General features: G+C 41.6%; 1 protein-coding gene across 3 annotated transcripts in view; it reads right to left on the reverse strand.

The window, feature by feature from the left end:
- The window catches only part of FYB2 (FYN binding protein 2), a 1416888-nt gene that overhangs the window by 1326593 nt on the left and 69434 nt on the right, over window positions 1-20861 (reverse strand). The window lies entirely within an intron of this gene.

A 20861-nucleotide genomic window follows, 5' to 3' on the forward strand; every position in this document is an offset into this window, starting at 1 on the left:
CTTTGCAGGCGTCCGTTTTGAATGTTCAAGGAGAACATTGGTTGATTATTTCTTAGGGGCCTAGGGGTGTTCCACAGATTCTAGTTAGGGAAGGTGGTGGTGTTGCTATAATTCACTTTAATAAACTTACTCTCTCCCAAACCAAACAAACCCTTCCTTCCCACCTGCCAAAATACTTGCTGCAAATCTGAAGGTTAACAACCATTCCCCTACTGGAAAACTTTCTTTCACATCTCTCCCAAAACATCCCCAATTAAACTATCCTCCTAGGAGATGTAAATATTAATTGGCTGAATCTCAATACCCCTACCTCTCAGCATCATATAAATCTCTACAAATTGGCTCACTAATAGACTGAATACCAGTTTCTAATCCCTGCAAGTACCATAATGCAGAAACTCTATGCAACTACCTTAGTGATCACTCCCCCTCTAAAATTCTTAGGCATATCACACATCTCTCCAAACCACAGATATATAACCTAACGAAAGCTCTCTAATCTTAACCCTGAAACATTCCATACCCTTCTGTCTAGACTTAACTGGGACTTCCTTAAACAGCTTCCCCTTGATGAGGCAGTCAATGCCTTTAACTCTACTTTCCTTATAGTTTTAAATTCCCTTGCCCCACAAAAAAAAATGTGAATAAAAGCTAAATTTTCACCTTGGTTATCTAAAAATACCCACTCCCTTATGAAAAGCAGAGGCAGAGCTTGGAAACTATGGCTGCAATCCAAGCTTCCTGCTGACTTGCAAAAGTACAAAGAACTTCGCAATCAAACAAACAAAAAAAAAAAAAAAAAAACACACATCAACAATGACAAAAAAAGTTTCTACTATAATCCCCCAACAACATTAAAATCAAATCCCAAAAAATTCTGGAATGTCATTAACCACGTACTACACCCTGGTAACCCAGCCTCACCAAACCCATGTCCTGATAAGACCCCCAAAGAGACTGCTAATACTTTTAACACTTACTTTATTGAATCTAACAGCACCCCCTCTAACCACAACTCTTCTAATCTCCCTGAACCACCCCCAACTGCTGACCCGACAAACTCCCCCTCTCTCAAACCTGTTCCTAATACCTACATTAAAGCTCTACTCTCTAAACTCAAGCCATGCTCTGAATCAGCTGATCATATCTCCTCTTACTTTCTCCAGACTGTACCACATTCCCTGGCTGTTCCTGTGTCTATCCTTATCAACCACTCCATCTCTGAATCTAAATTTCCAACTGTATGGAAAACAGTTCTATATTCTTTCAATCCACAAAGGCGGCAACTCCACACAAATATCTAATTTCAGACCAATTGCTATACTGTCTCCTCTCTCAAAAATACTTAAGAAATAGATACACAAACAAGCAATGCAGCATTTCCTACAAGAAAAACTTCTCACTCCTACCCAGCCTGGTTTCTGTCCTACGCATAGTACCACCACTGCTCTCCTATCTTTTCTCAATACTATCTCTCTAGGCAAAGACAATCAAACTCATATCTTGCCTCTTCCTTGACCTCACTAAGGCTTTTAACATGGCCTCACACTCCCTATTATTCAACAAACTTACTGACCTTTACTTCACTTCCAATACAGTGCATGGTTCTCCAGCTATCTCGCTGACAGGCAGCAGTCAGTCAGATGGGACTCCGCACTTTCTTCTCCCCCTGCATGTAAAAACTGGTGTTCCCCAAGGATCCATACTTGATCCTCTACTATTTAATATCTTTACCAACTCACTCTACTCCTCCTGTCCTCTTGTCCACTGTTGTCCAATATGCAGATGACTCTACAGTCATCACTACTGCAAACTCTACAGCCAAACTCCTATCTACTACCCAGATATCCTTCAGCTCTGTTGAGACATGGCTCAAGAAACATCAGCTCATCCTCAACCCTAAAAAAACAAAACTGCTACTCTTCCTCCCTAAATCCGTTAACCACATCAAATCTTCCTTTACCATAACATCCTTAAACAACACTCCTATTGACGTGGATGCCAACTACTTGGCATCACCATAGATGATCAACTTAAAATTTGCTCTACACATTAATAATTGCACCAGGAAAACCCATTAGAAGCTAGGAAATCTGTACAGAAATAGTAGATTCCTCACCACTGAAGCTAGGCATACTCTAACTCGTGCCTATCTCCTTCCTCGTCTAACTTACTGTTCCCAAATACTTACTAAACTCATCTCTACTCTCCAAACTAGAAACAACCTATCACAATGTAGCCAGATTCACAGATCAACACCCATATAAATCTCACCACTGCCTCTCCCTTAAATTCCTAAACTGACTCGAACTACCTTACCTGCTACTCCAATCTCTATCACCCATCCTTCTGCCCTGCTCTATCATCTCACATTACTCTCCTACCAGACATCTCAGAAGCACAGCCCAAAACTTACTAAATGTTGAGAAACCAAAAACTAAATCTGGCTCCAACCTATACAGTTATCACCCCTCTATTGCATGGAATAAACTCCCTATTGCATGGGATAAAGTCCCACTAGAAATAAGAAATCTGACAAACCCTAAAAGAAATCCAAAATAGCCACCAAAGAAGACTTTAAAAAACACTGGACCTGACACTGCTCACACCTTCCCTGACCAAAATCCTTTCCTCCTTAGCTTCAAAGCAACCAACTTAGATTTCTTACTCTACCTACTTTACTATTCAGTCTGTCCCCTTTACTTAGCTGTGTGCAGCCCAACAATACCTATATACGATATAACTGGACAATTATTGTTATAGATGAGTCAATACCTAAATAATGTTTATATTATTCTTTTTCTCTAATACTGAACAGCAATGATCATTGTAGATCTAAAAAAATACCTGGTTTACTCTTTTTCTCATGTTGAATGTCTAATTTATTATTGTTTAATTTTCTTATATTATATGCCTGGAGCTTTTCTCCCCGGGCCTCCTCTGAAAAAGGGCTTTTGGCTCAGTCGGACACTCCCGGTCCACAAATGTAAAATAAATAAGTTCCTACCATGGTTACTGAAAGCCATCCTGGGTCAGAGTCTTCTAGGTTTTATAAGGCAGATGCTCTTTTAAAAAAGAAACAAACTAAACCTGTTTTTCCTTGTCCTAGTGATCCACAGAGTGAGTGTCAGGCCTTTACTCAGGGTTTGTTTAATGTTTTAGTGGCATTAAAACCTCCTCAGGGGGTATCTGTTCTAGCTCCCCCTTGGTCCTCTTCTCCTCTTAAAAGGCCCAGAGAACAAGATTCTTCTAAGGAGGAGTCAGATTCCGATGAGGAACCCTGGCTTACTCCACCCAAATTCCTTCTCCTTTGGACTATGGGTCAGAGGAGGAGGAATCTAATAATCCAGATGGTCCCTTGGAAGAGATTTCCTTTGGGGATACAATTTCTAGGCTGATGGAATTTTCTTTTAAATGGGATTGTGCTCAGATCTCTGATATCCATAAGAGGTACTAGGAGTTGCTACAGGTGGAAGCTCAAACCTTCTGCTATTCCTCCTGTTTTGGTTGCTTTGTTGGATGCTTTTTCTAATGCCTCTAAAGCTCCTGATTCCTTGACCCCCTGCTCCCAAGAAGCATGACAAGAGTCCTATAAAACCTAAGGTTTCTAATTTGTTGTACAAATATACTGCTGCTGACCCCTCAGTGGTGTCTGTAGCCTCTGACAAGCTTTCTGGGTTGCTTTCTTCACCCAAGTTACTGCCTTCTGATAAAGACAGCAGAACCTTGGAAAGGCTAGGTAAGAAGGTTTACACCTCAGCTACTCTAGCCTTTAGGGCTATGAATTATCAGACCCATATATCCAGGTATGTGTTGGCTCTCCCTTCTCAGGCATGCCAGCTTATTTCTAATCCCCTCGACTCTGAGGGTACAACTTCTGTTCTTATAGGTTCGTACTAGGCTAACTGCCCTTGCAAGCCATTTTAAGCCTAGCCAATTATCCCTTGTGAGACTCGAACCCTGTACCTTGTGTTTGTAAGGCAAACCTTAACCATTAGGCCACCTATGATGAACCACTTGAGAGGAAATCTCTACCAAGTGTAGTTACGATGCAGCAGATGCCGCTTCTAGGCCTGCTACTTTTGGTTCAGTGATGAGGTATTCTTGGCGTAGGCTTCAACCTTTACCGGATGATAATCAAAGCTATGTTGATGGATGCTCCTTTACATTATAAACTTTTGTTTGGGGAAGCAGCTGCTGGTTTAAGTCCCTGCAGGATAAGGGGAAGGCCTTGCAGAAGCTTAAACATGTATTTGTTTCTCCTGCACCTAAATTCCAGAACTGCTCCAATAAGCCTGCCTTTGTTTACAGGCAATCTGGCCCTCCTACTAATAGTGAATAGAGTGGCAAGTGGGCTCCTTCCACTAAGGCCACTCAGACTTCAGGGACTCAGAAGCCTTCTTCCCTGATAAACCAGGTGCTGTATTACTATCAGTCTCTTCCCAGCCACATTCCTCTTTCTCTTTGCCTTTCTCTCTCTCTTCCTGTTTGGCTTCAGATTACTCAGGATTCTTGGGTTCTATCCATTATTCGCCAAGGGTACTTCATGGTATGGAAATCCTGTCCCCCTTTTATGGATATTCCTTGGCCTCTGAGAAGAACTTCATTTTTTTCCCCAGAGGTTCTTCAAGACCTTCTGACTCAGGGTACTATTCAAGAGGCTCCTGTGTCCCCAAGGTGGAGGGTTTTTTACTCCAGAATGTTTCTAATGCCAAGAAAAAAGGGTACTTGGAGACCTATTCTAGATCTCGATCATCTAAATACTTTTCTGAAGGTGCACACCTTTCAGATACTGTTCCTCCAGATTTTTTTCCTCTTTTGCTCCCTCAGGCCTACATGGTGTCTCTGGATTTCAAGGATCCTTACCTTCACACTCTGATCCATCCCCTTTTCAGGAAGTTTTTGCACATCTTTGTTGCCTCCTGACATTTTCAGTTCTCTGCTTTGCCCTTTGGCCTTTCTACTGCCCCAAGGGTATTCATTAAATGCCCCACTCCTGTAATTACTTTTTGCAAGCTTCAAGGGATCCAAATATTCCCTTATTTGAATGACCTGCTGATTCAGGCATCCTCTCAAGAGATCCTTTTGCAAAATCTTCATTTTGCCATTTCCCTTCTTCACAGCCTGAGGTTCATAATAAATCTCAAAAAGCCCTCTCTGACTGCTTCTCAGGATCATGTCTTTCTGGGTTGTAGGATTCAAACAATGCCTATGCTGGCATCCCTGCCTCCTCCAAAGGCCTCAACTCTTATTTCTTTATTTCAAACTCTTCTTCCTCTGGACTCCATTACAGCCAGAGAGTTTCTGTGAGCTCTAGGTTTTTGTCATCCACCATTCCTATGCTCCCTCTGGCCAAACTCCTCATGAGAAAGTTTCAGTGGTTTCTGAAGGCAGTTTGGCTTCAACATGCACATCCTCTAGATGTAGTTCCCATCCTTCCTCGTCTCACTCTTCCCTCTCAGGAATCGTTCACTGATGCTTCAGATGTGGGATGAAGAACAACTTTTGGCTCCCTAAAGTTACAAGGGGTGTTTTTGCCTCTTCAGCAGAAGCAGCACATCAACATCAAAGAGATGTGAGCTCTTATGCTGGCTCTCCAGGATCTGTCAAGGTATTCACAGATAATACCACAGTATTAGTTCTGGTTTAAGCACTTGGGCTACGGGCCAGTTATTTTACATTAAGAAGGTGTGGTCTGCACTCTTGTGGGAGTGCACTTCTAAGCTGGGAGTTTCTGGTTAAAGGCTTATTGTGCCTGCTTATCTGAACCATTTCTTTCTAAAATTGGTACGCCTTGTTTACAGTAGCATAGACTAAATTCAGACCTGCTGAAACTAACTTTGGATGTATAACTTGAGCACTAATCCAGACCACCTTTTTTTGGAGAAGGTTCCCCTGCACCCTAGTGGCAGGAATGTGCAGTTAGAACTTGTCTGATTGAAGACTGCTGGAACGGGGCTCAGTTTTTAGCTTTTTATTGGTTAATTTGTTTAAATCAGTTTGCTCATTTGCTACTATATATATATATATATATATATATATATATATATATATATATATATATATATACACACACACACACACACACACACACACACACACACACACACACACACATTATGCTTCACCGCTTAGCTAGGGTTAAACTATTTTTGGCACCATAGAGTCTGATCTTTAAATTTTCCCTTAAAACTAGCCATTTTTATTTTAGTTTTAGCACTCAAATCTGTTTCTTTGAGCTCAGCACTTGTTCAGAACTCGTAAGCACTAAATAAGCTACAAATTACTACAACACTCAACTTTCCTCACTTGTCTAGAGGAAAACAGTTTTAGTACTTAATAAATAAGCACCTATCCAGGCATGTCTAAGGATCAGCTCCCACTGTTTTCTCCTGTCTACCTGATGAATCTGGGCATCTTAGGGCAATGCAGTAATTGCCTCATGTACACAGACAACCCACTCCTCCAACCATCCAACACTACAGCCTGTGAGAGATGTACTTATATAGCCAAATTGGAAGCAAAGCTCTCTTCAACCAAGACTTGACTAGACAGTCAAGAGGAGAAGGTAAACACTTGCACCACACCACACTCATCACATAGTTCCTCAAAAGCTACACCACCAAAACAGACACACAAACACAAAACACACACCTACATTCGCAGAGGCTCTTAATAAAAAATCTGCTCAGAGACCTCCAAAGCAGAAACGCAAGTGACCTCCACCCCCCCAACACAACCCAAATGACACATAGCCCACAAACTCAAACTCAGTGTGCCACTTAACCACAGCCCAGAAGGCATAACAATGTACCCAACACTCTAGTCATAGGTGACTCTATAGTCAGGCACACTGATGCTCCACTCACCAGACTAAACCAGGAGAATGTTACTGTCAGCTGCCTGTCGGGTGCCAGGATCCGCCACATAATGCACTCACTCAGGTCACTCCACAACAAGTACAAATATGACTCTGTCATTGTCCATGTTGGTGTGAATGGCCTGAGAAGTACTTCCCTGGACTATATGAAAAGAGACATGGAGGAGCTCTCCGATCTTGTAGCCCAGGCAGGTATGACCCTAGCCCAGAGTAGCATCCTGCCGTCACCCAGAATGATACCACAGTACAACGACAAAATGATGGACTTCAACAATTGGCTAAGCTTCTAGTGTCATTCTAAGGGGATCCAGTATCTGTCTGCCTGGGATGACATGATCAACAAACCACGATGCTTTGCCAGAGATGGCCTGCACCTGTCACCCTTGGGATTCCGGATACTGGCCATGGCTCTTGCCAGCCCTATAGTGCCTTTTTTAGGCAAGATTCAAACGACAAATTCACTACCATAACAGGTACAAGCAAGCAAAATCTGGGGGTAATGCTACTCTATGCTAGAAGTCTAAACCTCAAAATGCATTCACTCGAGGCACTCCTTAAAATGGAGAATATCGACATCTGTGCAGTGACACAGACCTGGTTAAAGGCTCCAGAGAGCACACCTGCATTACCAGGCTATAATTCATACCACACCTTTCGGCCACCTAACCTGGACCGAAACACTAAAGTGGAGGCGTGTCCATATTCATTAAAGTATATCCACACCTCCAGGCTAGTTGCTCAGCATAATGCATCCGTGATTATCCAAGTGCAACTAACTCTGGGCAAGACCGCAACACAAATTGTAACAGATCCCCCACCATGCCCCAGGATTCCCACTCCTAATTTCTTGATACACTGGAAAATATTTGGGTTAATATTTGGGTACAACCCAACACCCTCATAACGGGCGATTTCAACTACCCCTCATTAACTGGGAAAACTACTCATGTACCAACTTTTTTGCTTAAAGTTTTCTGGAATTCATAAATTCCAATGCCTTGGATCAACTTATCCACACCCCCACATGGGGAAGCAATAGCCTAAACCTGGTCATTACCAACATGGGCGACCGGTGTTCCACACCAGAGGTCAATTCCTCATTGGTCAGATCTGACCATAAGCTAATCACCCTAGACATCCACATCCTGCTCCCACCCCCATTAGGGAAACCACCATAAAAAAACTTCACACAAGACAGAAGTGGCAAACTTCATGACACCCATGCAGATGGACAATAGAGGTACAACTGCTGAATCCTACACAAATGCACTTTATAAGCACTTGCATGATTGCATGGATCGTGCTATCCCTAACAGAACCAAGATGCTATCCTCCAAAAAAATGAAGCCAATCTGGTGGTCCCGTGCCATAAACAAACTCTACAACAGAAAAAAAAACTCTTGCAAAAAAGACTAAAATCCCATGATTGAAGGAACTCCCTGGTCAGCCTCAGTAAGAAGCTGAGATCCCTCATAAAATCCTCCAAAGCTAGTTATGAAAAAAAAAATCACCACTGATTCTAAAGACAACCACAAAGCATTCTATAGCTATGGTCAAGAATCTCAATAGCAACACTCAAATCTGCTCCGAGTTACAGCACAATGACACTAAATATACAGAACCAACTGATATTGCCAACATCCTGGCAGATAGGTTCAGTGCTAACTGTAGCCCTCTCTCACTTCCTAAAGGGCCTATCTCTATACTGGAAGAACGCAAAGTTCCTGTAATCACGGCTGCACAGATAAAAACCACACTCTCCGAAACCAAGAATACAGCATCCATGGGACCTAACAACATTCCAGGCTGTGTTCTACATGAACTACAGAATGAACTGGCACCCCACCTAAGCACCATTTTCAATCATAGTCTCACCTCAGGCTTTGTGCCCACTGAATGGTGCACAGCGATGGTTATCCCACTCCACAAAGGGGGAGCCACCACGGACCCCGGCAAGTACCACCCCATTAGCTTAATGAGCCTGGTCTGCAAGGCCATGGAATGTATCATCATGGAACTAATAAACAAAGACACTGGTAATCTCCAAAGTCTGGGCCCCACCCAGTTCAGGTTTGTAAAAGGCAGATCATGTCTCCTATACCTGATGGACTTATCTGAAGCAGTCACCAAAGCCGTAGACAAGGATAAGGTGGGTTCACAGAGCCAATCTAGATCTTGCCAAGGCTTTTGACACCATCCTCCATTCTGAAAATATAGGTAAACTCACTAAAGTAGGTTTAAATCCCTGTGTCACGAGATGGGTTGCCAACTGGCTCACTGACGGAACCTGCTCTGTGAAAGTAGCAGACTGCAAATCCAACTTTAGAACAGTGACAAGTGGAGTACCAACAGGGTTCAGTCCTGGGTCCTCTCTTGTATGGTATCTACTTTTCTGAAGTGCAGGCTAACACAGAAGGTCTTTGGCTAACGAAGTTCACAGATGACTGCAAACTAGGAGCCATAATCGCAACTCCTAATGATGTGGACATCCTACAAAAGGGCCTCACTGAGGCAGATGCCTGGTGTCAAAGCCATGGCCTCAAGCTCAATGCCAAAAAGTGCATTGTCATCCCCTTTGGTAAAAACTCTGTACCCATGAGCTACCACATAGGTGGTAGTCTACTTAACACCGAAAGTGCGATAAGAGACCTTGGGACACAGGTGGACAGTAGTCTCTCCTTTGATAGTCATATTGACACAGTAGTCAGGAAATCCTTCTACATGGCACACCTCATCACAAAAGGTTTCTCATCCAGGGGGGGAAAGTAATTATTCCCCTCTACTCGTCACTCATTAGACCCATTATACAGTACAACACCCTTTTTGGTATGTACCTCACAAGACATTTACAACAACTGGAGAGGCCGCAGAAATACCTCATAAAGAGGATTACTGGCCTCAAACAGATGCCCTATGCAGACAGTCTCAAAAAACTCCAGCTTTACTCTGTCGCATATCACCTATTCAGAGGCGATTTCTGCCTAACATACAAAACTATGTCAAACCCAGAGCTGTTGGACATGCTCCACTTAAAGAAATCACAATCCCTCCAAGCTGCACGCTTCTATGGATCTAAACCTTGTCATCACAATAAACAGAACATAGTAATCCCTGCCCTAATCCTCCTTGCAAGCCCTGGGAATGACAGAAGCGTAAGAAAAACCACAAAAAACCTCAAAATGGTGGCCAATCAAACAGGAAAATACTGAGGAACTCAACCGATAAGAACAAATAACAAAAACAATCAAAGAGAATAATCCTTTAGTTCACTTGGAAATATGTTGCTGAATAAAAAAACGCGGCTTCTTTCTGCTCAAAAAATGCAAAAAAATAATTCCGCAACTATTTTGGGGTAATCCTTTAGTTGCAACAGTATTATCCCTTTAAATTTGCCATCAGAGAAGTTTCTTTCTGAGCCATATATGAAATAGGCAAATGAAAGATAACAGGATAGAAACACAAATTTAGAAGCTGAAAATCAAAATTAAGGGCCTAACTAGAAACTCTTCCTCCTAATTGAGAAGGCTCAATCGCCATAAGGTCATACAATATAAATATTCAGCCAAGAATGGCCTGACAAAAAGGAAGCCAAGTGAGTTTCTCAACACAAGGTGAGATCCCAAGGCAGGCAAAAAGCTCTACGTGGGGGTCTGTTCTTTTTGCCCTCTCTAAGGAAGCTTAAGTGGAAGGAGAGAAAACTCCATGGGTCACAGATAGTCTGAGCCCCTCTTAAAAGCTTAGCAAAACAATAATTAGAGAAGGACTAGTGGAGAGTAACTTGCTGCAGAGCGAACCTTAGCCACATAGAATAGGCTTAGAAACATTTAGTCCATTGCTGTACTCAGAACAGTTCTTAAATTTGTTTTATAAACATCAAGCTATTCTTGTACTCAAAAAACTGGCCCTTCCTTAACTGTTCTCCACTTCAAAACTTCTTTCAAAAAATGGACTTACCTCCGAATATACATTGTTGTCTTGTTGTGGGGTGAAGTTTCTGTGATTTAAAAATATTTATTGTTGGCTGTCATGTGAAGAGAGTGGAATTTGCAAAGGCCATGGAGGCGCTGCTCCTAGAGACTTCATTGTAATTTGTACTGTTGTAAACCATGGTAATCTACTGGAAGGATTTGAAGGTAAAGGGGGCAGAGGCCTGTCGGCCTTCGTACCTTTGGGAGGAGGCAGAGGTGTTGTGAGCATAATCTGGAGATTAAAAGCATGTTTGGGAGGATCATCCACTTTCCAATGAGTACCTTTGGGAGGAGTTGTGAGTGGATGAGTGGCCTACGTGGTCAACAATTGAATGAGAAGGATCTATGTCTGGAGTTTGGCAGCTGGTGTTTCTTTGGTCACAATACACTCCAGTTCAGTGGAATTTCCCATTGATCTGTCATAATTTATCTGCCATAAGGATCATCTACTAAGGTACTAGGGATCCATAATTTGTCGTACTAAGACAGATTTAGCTGTAAACTGAGCATTGCTTGACTCAAAACAATTTGTTACTTCTCTGCTTAGAGGGATAAAATGTAAATAGATGCTTTGTCTGCATAGATTGAAGAAGTGTTGTGAGGATAGAGGACATGTACCACAGAGCAGTTGTGTTCCATGAGAAAATCATTGTTGCAACTGGGACTGCTAACACATCTCCTTCAAGTTGTAATGTATTCTTGAACATCAACCTCAGGCCAAGTGTTTTGTACCCATTTCCATTTAGATGGTGTCCCCAAAGCTTTGGCCGAGGCATCTGTCGCCAATTAGAGTCATTTTCTCTGGCCCTGTCTGAGAGAGTCCCTCTGTTTTTTTTGACATTCCTAAGGCCCACACAAAATTCCTTGCAGTTACAAGGTATTTCCTTTTTGAATCAGTGTCCATATCTGCATGACAGTGTATCCATATCTTAACTTGGCTGTGTGCTTAGCATCCTCAGTTGCAGCCATGCATTTAGGAAGTCATAGAACTGGTCCTCATGGGCAGTACACATAGGAGAGTGCCAGACACTAGATGCCATGAACCCCAAGGCTTGAAGGACTGTCCTTGCAGTCAGCCTGGACTGACTGTCGGGGTCAAGAAGATTTGTCGATAAATTCAACAGTCTCCCAAGAAAGCACATGTCCTGAGAGGGTACTAGACTGCTCTTTACACTTCTCTGGGAGAAGACTGGACTTTATTTCGTTCTGAGGAATACCCCTGGCATCTGGACACTATCATTTCCTTGGGTAATGAACATGCGGGCAATCGTCCAATTCCTTATAGATTTGTATTCCCCTTACCCAAAAGAAGTGTATTCTGGTAGATAGCCCAAAGACACTCTCTGGAGCCATAGATAATTGGGCAGGCAATGCAGGAGAATTGATAATGTGAAGATTCAGAGCGAAAAGAATGCTGAGTCAGCTGCAGAACTCCTGAACACTCAGGTAGCCTCTGAGACTGATAAGGCTAGATCCAAAGATCTTTGCCCGTCAGCATCCAGCTATCTACCGTCAGCAGAGGTAAAGGTAAAATGTCAGTCAGCGTCAACATTTGAACTAGGTCCAGTCATGTGTTGCAGATAGATTCTTCCAAGTTGAACAGAGGAATAACCCTTAGGCTGGTAATATAGAGAGAGTGCAGTTCTTATGGAAATTATTTTGGCAGTGAGAAATAGGTTTACTGGTTGAAATAGTCTTGAGGAGGGCGTTTGTTGAGCCCTTTGAAAGGAGGTAAGGAGGAGGAGCGTCCCTGAAACCTTGGAAAAGATGAAGGTATGGAGGTAAACAAATGCTGTAATCAAATTCCATGATTTACCCCAGGAATCCTAACCTTCCAAATTCAATTTTCCTTGAAGAGTGAAGGATCTCCTCCAAAGGGAAGTGCCTAGCAGGGGAGAAGGCAGAAGGACTGGGCCCTGCCTGTCCCACCCCGCCCCTTGAAAGGTCTGCCCCCTGTTCTAGGTCTGAAGTGTGCAGGTGAACTCCCTACCCCAGGTCTGAGATCTACCCCTAGACTGGTCTACCCCGTCTAAAGGGATAACTAGACTTATGTGACAATCCACACCACTACCAACCTGGAGGGGCCTTTGAAGCTGGAATCTAACGAAGCCTTTGAACTTTTAGCCTTGTCACCAGCCTCTTCACTTTCCTTCTTCTTTAGAACTGACAAACAACAGATCAGACAAACAACATCAGACAATTCTGGATCCTTAAAAATCGTCAGATAACAATGGATGAATAAGTAAGGCGTGCCCCTAAAGAAGCCTGTACTGAGCAGAACCAGTGGCAGCCACCCTGAGGAGGGACTGTACATTGTAAACACCACCACCCACCTGTTCAAATGCTTACCTGTTCTTGTAAAGAGCATCTTGTAAAGTAAATTCTCCAGATTCTTCACTGCCATCCACGGTGCAGAAGTAGATGAACTTGAAGAAAGTAAGCATATGGATATGAATTCAAAACCTCAGAAACAAGGTATTCAAAGTATAGACTTTGAAGAAAGAGTTTCTGACACCTGCCTCTTTTCAATGCTCTTTATCTGGAGGGTCTTTAGCTCACACACCCATATGGGTCCCTGACTAAGCCTGACATCGTCCGCCTGGGTTTCTTATGAACTTATTTATGAAGATCAGGTATAGCCTAGCCAGGAGCGGGTATAAACCTGTTATGAAGGGCAGGGAGGAGGAGGCAGAGGAAAGGATCCTGCAAAAGCCTCTGCAAACACATGCAAACATCCAGAAAACAACATAAGCACAGGGCTGTAGCCAGAGAGGTAAAGCCTAAGTAAATTCCTAAGCCTCTTCCCTGAAATGAAGAGAGTCCTGACCTTCCCAATAAAATGTTTCCTCATGGAATGAAGAGTCTCTGAAAAATCCTCTGGAGGAGAGGAGAAGGAGAAGGATCTGAATCATCATAATCAGAATATCAGAGCACAGAGTCTTCAGCTCAAGTCTTCAGACAAATCTCGAGCCTGCTCAAAAAACCCCAACTCTGGTTCCAACGTAGCCTCTTATCAGGCTCTCTTTCGAACCGGGCAATGAGTAATCAAATCTTCTCTGCAACCTCTTATGTGCTTCTTGAGGTCTGCCCCCTGCTGCTAGGAGGAGTGACACCAACAGAAGCTACTGGCCTGCTGGCCTCTGGAGAGAAGGAAAAGGGAGGAGGGAGAGGGACCCCTTGGAAAGGGAGAAGGAGAAACCCTCCCTGAGAGAAGCAGCCTCTGCCTGCCTGCCTCCTGAGAGGCCCATGAACTGCAAAATCCCTGTCTCCTGGGCCCCCTCTCGAGGGTCCCGGAACCAGCACTCCACTGGACGACTCTAAAAGCCCCCCGCGTCCGGAGCGGGCGACTCATTCTGACTAACTTAACCTGCTTTGCCTGCGCTGCTTCGAAGAAGCGGGCGCGAAATATCCGGCGGCATATTATATGCACCACGCTTCCAAGACCAGCCTAGCAATCTAACCTTATTAGCTCGCTTAACCTAGAACCTAGCACAAAACAACACACCCAACTGCGTCACGCAAAGGCAAACACCAAGGAATACACAAAGAATGATAGTCGGTATCTGTTTCCCACAAAGAAAACAAAAATTTAGTTTTTTGACATCCGGTAAAACACTAAGGCACTAAAAAGAAAAGAAAAACCAAAATATTCTAGCACAACCCAACCAACTTTAATTCTAAAACTCTCCGAACTTCGAAAATTAAGCGAGCAGCACTTACAGCGCCTTCTGCATCGGACCATGTAAAGCAAAAGACGACGATATGGCGCGGGTCATGATTTGTTGTACCTGACGTCTGATGTCAGTCTCTTGCGCCAACCGACATCAGCCTATACTTTTGGTATCGGGGCCGACCGAGGACAGCGGACTACCCAAGTGTAAGGACTGCAGCAATGTGAGATGAAGAACATCATGCTGGAGGGATAGATAGATTCCTGTCCCAGAGACTTCCTATACTCTGGAGCAAACTACCCATCTATATCAAACAAAGCTCCTCATTAGCACTCAATAAAAATCTTGAGGATTGGATGGGAAACAGGAAATTCACTCCAGGGATCACCTCTGAAGCTCTTCTCGTCAGGGGCACAGGAAAATTATTTTCTTTGGTGGAGAAAGGCAGGGTACCTTTTTGGCTAGGCTTATGTAGGCCCTAGGGCCAATAGCCTAGTACCTACCTATGAACCTATTATGTGGTATATAAACAAACGGGGAGGAACAAAAATCTTACCTTCTTTGTCGATTGGCACTTCCGGTATGGGATCGTGCTGTCAAATATCTAATGACTCTTCATGCAGTTTGCATTCCTTCAGGTCAAAACACTGCGGCAGAGACTCTGAGCAGCTCCTTAATTCAATCACACAAATGGATGCTTCACAGGGATGTGTTTCTGGAGACTGTCCATCAGTTGAATACTCCAAGTAGATCTAGTTGCCTCCCCTTTCAACAGACAACTTCCTCTATATTTGTCCTAGGTCCTCTGGTGCAGAAGGTGGATGACCTCTCTTTTTCTTGGAAGGGGATGTTTCTTTATGCAGTCTTTCCCCTTCCTTTCATTTCAGAAGTCCTGTTCAAAATGCATCAGGATGCTCCAAAAATCTTTTTAGTTACTCTATTTTGTCCGCAAGAGCATCGATCCCCTCTGCTTCTGCATTTAGCCAAGGGCAATCATCACAAGTTAACCTCACGGAATGGACCTACTCATACAAGACAAGGGATCTCTCATCCATCCCCACATGTCCACTCTTCAAATGACACTATCGATTATACGATTTTGATTCCACATACACACCTTTTTTTTCTGAAGACATGTTGAAGGTCCAGCAGGAGTCAAGGAAATCCTACTTATTCAAATGGAAGATGTTTTCTATTTGGTGGCTTTCTCGTAACCTTGGCCCACTTACTGTGGATGTTCATTTATTCTCTCTTACTTGTACGAGTTACTCACTGCTGGTCTGGCCTATTCTTCTATTAAAGCCCTCATATCAGCTCTCTCTGCTTGGCTGCCTTTATCTCCTCCGTTGGCTTCTAGATTTGAGGCTAAACAGTTCCTTAATGGCATCCTTCATACTAGGCCTACCAGGAAGCCTTCCTCCTTCATGAGATCTTAATTTTGTTTTGGAGAAATTGACCAGGCTCCTTTTGAGCCTGCTGCTTCAGCTTCCTTCCAACATCATTTTTGGAAGACTCCTCTTTTGTTGGCCCTTAATTCATAGGTGTCTCAGCGGCCTTATGGCTTGTCCTCCTTTTCTGATATTTCATACGGACAGGTTGTCCTTGTGTACTAATCCTTCTTTTATGCTTAAGGTGGTTAAATGAGTTGTCACTTAGTCTATTCATTTGCTTACTTTTCTTCGCTATCCGCAATCTGACAGTGAGAGGGTGCTGCATATTTTGGATGTGCATAGACAACTCCGATTTTATTTGGATAAGACTAGACTAAAGCTATTAGAAAATCATCAGCTGCTTGTTTCTTTTCATCCTAAGTACTTAGAATTAGCTGTATTCAAGCAAACTGTTTCTTCTAGGATTTCAAAGGTTATTTCATTTTGATTATACTTTTTATGGTAAGAGCTTTCCTTCTTTGTAAAGGCTCATTCTACTAGAGCTGTGGCTTCTTCTGATGCTTTTTTTCAAAAGGTTTGGATACCAATTCTTTTCTTGAAACAGCTGGCTGGACTTCTGTGTCTACTTTTACCAAGCTCTGTAAGTTGGATGATAACTCCAGAGCTACAGCTGGTTTTGCTATGGCCATTCTTCATGCCTTCTTCGAGGTCTCTACTGCTCCTTCCAAGTCTCTTCCTGAGATTTAACACTCCCAAATGTAAAGAATATTGCAGCAGTGAATGTAAAGACATAGTGCAGTTGTGTAAAATCTTAACATAACAGTAGATGTCCTTCCCTTACTGCTGCAGTAGTCACTTCCTCCATCTTTCACCCTAGTCCTTTACCTTCCTGGATGTACTGGTTACTTCCTGGGTTTCCCAAGTCTGCTGTTCTTAATGCGGCACTCAGTTCTGAGGATGGTACATCCGGCCATCACCTTTATGCCCTATGCTATGGGAGGAGCATACGTGTGACATTCTTTATACCTTAAAGCAAGAGTAGGTTTTGGTATACTGTCCGAGAATTGGGCTTCTACAGCAGGGAATCCCAAACATAAAGAATACTGCAGCAGTGAAGGAAAACACATCTACTGTTATGGTAAGATTTTATACAGATATACTTTCACTCTAATAGGGACCCCATGCACAGCCACAAACATCTATAATGTTTGCTATGCAAGGTAGGTGACAGAAGTATCCTGCAGTCTTTCTTCTATATCTCACATGCAGACACACATGCACACAAACATATGGACAGCTTAGAATTATCAAACTGACCTACTGTATGTTTTTGGAATGCAGGAGAATAACCATTATACCAACTACTGTGGTTAAGTGCTTACCTCACATTCACAATGTACAGGGTTTAATTCTCACCTTTGAGAAGGAAATTGGCTAGGCTTAAAAATGGCCAACAAGGGCAACAAACTTAGTACCTGCCTATAAACAGTATTCTCAAAGAGGATATCACAGGGGAGCACCAAAAGTGGAGAACTGTCCATTAACCATTGCTTTATTCAATGTATTACTACAGACTGAGTGCAATACAAGACTCTGGATGGTGCAGTGGTACAGCGTTAGTGTTGTCACCTCACAGTAAGAGGTTCTCCAGTTCAATTCTCAGCTGGAGTGTCTTCTGTGCCGAGTCTGCATGTCCTCCCCGCATTCATGTGGGTTTTCTCTGGGTACTCTGGTTTCTACCCATGTTACAAAGACAAGCATCTGGAGTGTTTCTCCCCTGGCCTCCATTGTAAATTGGCTTTATTCCAAGTTGGACTTTCCCAGTAAATAAATGTTAAATAAATAAATAAATAATAGTCTTAAAGAATTTCCAACATATTGACAAGTTCTGATACCTGGCAGTTTAACTTTCTGTTTACATCAAGACTCAGTGGTGTATCTCATAAGGAACATTCCTCATTCTGAGTCTTAAAAAGTCCATGTTTCTCACTAATCTACAATGACAGCATCTGTCACACATTAAGTGGTAAGAATATTTTTAATCAATGCCCAAGCGAAATAATACTGAATCATATTATTTAATCAAAATAACTTTTTATAAGAATAAAGAAATTCATTTTAGCAATCCTGTGAGGTGCCTATTTGAAGCTGTTAGTAAGTTTTTAGCCAGTGTTCAAATTCTGCCCTTTGTTCCATTCAATATTAAAGCTAGTGTTCCACTTTTGGAGACAGAAGATGGAGGGCTATGGTTCACATAATTTTCTCTAATGGCAAGGAAACAAACTAGATTTTCAAACCCCATGCCATCAACTGTCAACAACCAATTATGCTTAAGAATGAATTTTTCAAATTTAACACTTCTGCACAACTTACGATACTGAAGTTTTCATCAGCACATGCCTACCCCCTCAGAGTCAGCTTCAGTAAAATCCATAACTATTCCAGGACACATGACTCTTGCACATCCGCATAATTGGGGGAGTCATTTTTATTGAGCAAAGCATTTTTCCCCATTCTCCTCAAATTACCACGTGCACAGTTTTATCCCAGGGATCCAGCTCCTTTATTTTCTGATGTGCTCTAACTGATCAGACAAGTTTGCCCTGGTGTGTTGACAAAATATCCCCTAAAGCAGTGATGGTGAACCTTTTGGGCTCAGTGTGTCAAAAATTCAGAAAATGCCTATTGCGACTCTGCTGGTGTGTCACTCCCCTCACCAAACAAGAAAGAAACAATTCTTCATATATTCATTTATTTAAAAAAAAATACAGTCTAATCATGTGTGTTACGTGCTATAAAAGTAAAAGAAAAATCAGTGACTTACAACAGGGAAAATGATATGCACACTGATAATTGGGCTTAAAACAGTGCACCAAAAATTACCCTACTTTTAATAGTAATTTTGAAATTAACTGAAAAAAAAAAAACATGGAACACACTGATTTGATTAACATCAATTAATGAATTTTTTGTTGCCGAGTTTTAATAGACAAGTGCAGGGTCATATATTTCTTGTATTTTTGTTCATTTCAGTTTCTTTGGTAACTTGGGTGTTGGTGAATGCTGGTGTGTCACCCAAAATGTTGTGGCGTGTCACCTTTGACACGCATGTCATAGGTTCGCCATCACTGCCCTAAAGTAATATAAATACCATCTCAGATCTTTCATAAGAGGAGGTCAAAAGTCTACTGGAATCTTTCTATGAAAAACAGAAAATGAAGATTAATAACATAATAGAACACTGTATAATATTATGTGGTTTGATAATATCAAATACATGCACACTCAATAACCTAAGGAAAAAAAGGCAAGTCAGACATATCACTGTGCTTAAGACTATTGATAGCAAATCAAGAAAAAGTCCTGCCAACTGGCTACAGAAAAAAAGTCACTGCTAATTCTGCTCAAGAAAAAGTCCTGCCAACTGGCTACAGAAAAAAAGTCACTGCTAATTCTGCTTATAATTCTGTATACAGCCATTTAATACTTTGAGCATATTAATTCATTCAATAGTACTAAACACGTTTTTATTTTGCTTACTTAACAGGAAGGTCTGTATTGCAGGTATATTCAATGAAAGTTGGCTAACAGCGATGCACAGACATTTCCATATACAACGGAAAAAGTATAAATTAGAAGGCTTACACTAGTTGTGATCTCCCTACAAAAAACTTCAGGCTGCAAATGCTGTATTATAGTAAATGGTAGTAAACCAACAAATGTGTTAATGCATTCCTATACATTGCTTACAGACATAGGTAAATATATTTAAATATAAATATATTTAATTACATTTACAAGAAGTGAAATGATGGAGCAATTTACCAACAGATTACTGGTGCTATGAAACGGGTGTTCTTCAGGCTGCAAATGCTGTATTATAGTAAATGGTAGTAAACCAACAAATGTGTTAATGCATTCCTATACATTGCTTACAGACATAGGCAAATATATTTAAATATAAATATATTTAATTACATTTACAAGAAGTGAAATGATGGAGCAATTTACCAACAGATTACTGGTGCTATGAAACGGGTGTTACAGAAAAAACAAACATGTCATAAACTTTATGACTACTCATGGTAACTGTTTAGACTTGTTATATATAGCTTTGAAAATGTGATTTATTACTTGTAGCATCCAATCTGATAGGTAAGCTATCAGCTTATGAGAGATACAAAGGAAAGAAATCTAATATTATCTGGAAACATGATAAGTAAGAACATCTAGAAACATACTATTACCTAGTGGTTAAACTGAAAAACAATGGCAGTGACCTAAAGGAACTGATTTTAATGAAGTTCTTTTTTTAAAAAAGATGCATTCTGGTGGGGAAAATGGGAACAATCAGAAATTAAGGTCGGCAAAAAGGCAATGAGGCACTTCAAAAGGTAAAATGTACTCATTATAATGACTTACATTTTTGTGAAGATTTCTATGCTGGAAACTTACCACACAGACAAACATGCATCACCTTATTTACTTATTTTATTTTTAATTTTTCAACAGTGGAAGGACACAGTTCATCCACGGACATTTTTTTCAGGTTCAGCACACAGATCACCAATGGAAAATGTTTTCAGGTTGAGCACAAATAAAGAGAAAAGTAGTTTGACTCAGAAATTATAACAAAACAAATTTACAGCTAGTACTTGTGCAGAAGGCAATACGTTACTGCCAAAACAGTGACAAACAATGGAACGGATTGTGCTTAACATGTTCAATTTCATACAATAAAGTTGTACTAATATGATCATATGTTAAAAAAATGGACATTATTTAAAGCTTTGTGATGTTAGAACTGGCTGTTACAATGACAAGAAAGATAAGGAGAAAAAGTGTATTAGAGGGTGAGCTCAAGATGCTTTGTTTCTCATCAAGTTACACTTAGTTACACTTAGCAGCCTTAGAGAGGATTAGAGAGGATTTTATTTTCTGAGTGAAATTC

The sequence above is a fragment of the Protopterus annectens genome, chromosome 10.part0, assembly GCF_019279795.1.
Source record: "Protopterus annectens isolate FY-2018-M chromosome 10.part0, PAN1.0, whole genome shotgun sequence".
Lineage (NCBI taxonomy): Eukaryota > Metazoa > Chordata > Ceratodontiformes > Protopteridae > Protopterus > Protopterus annectens.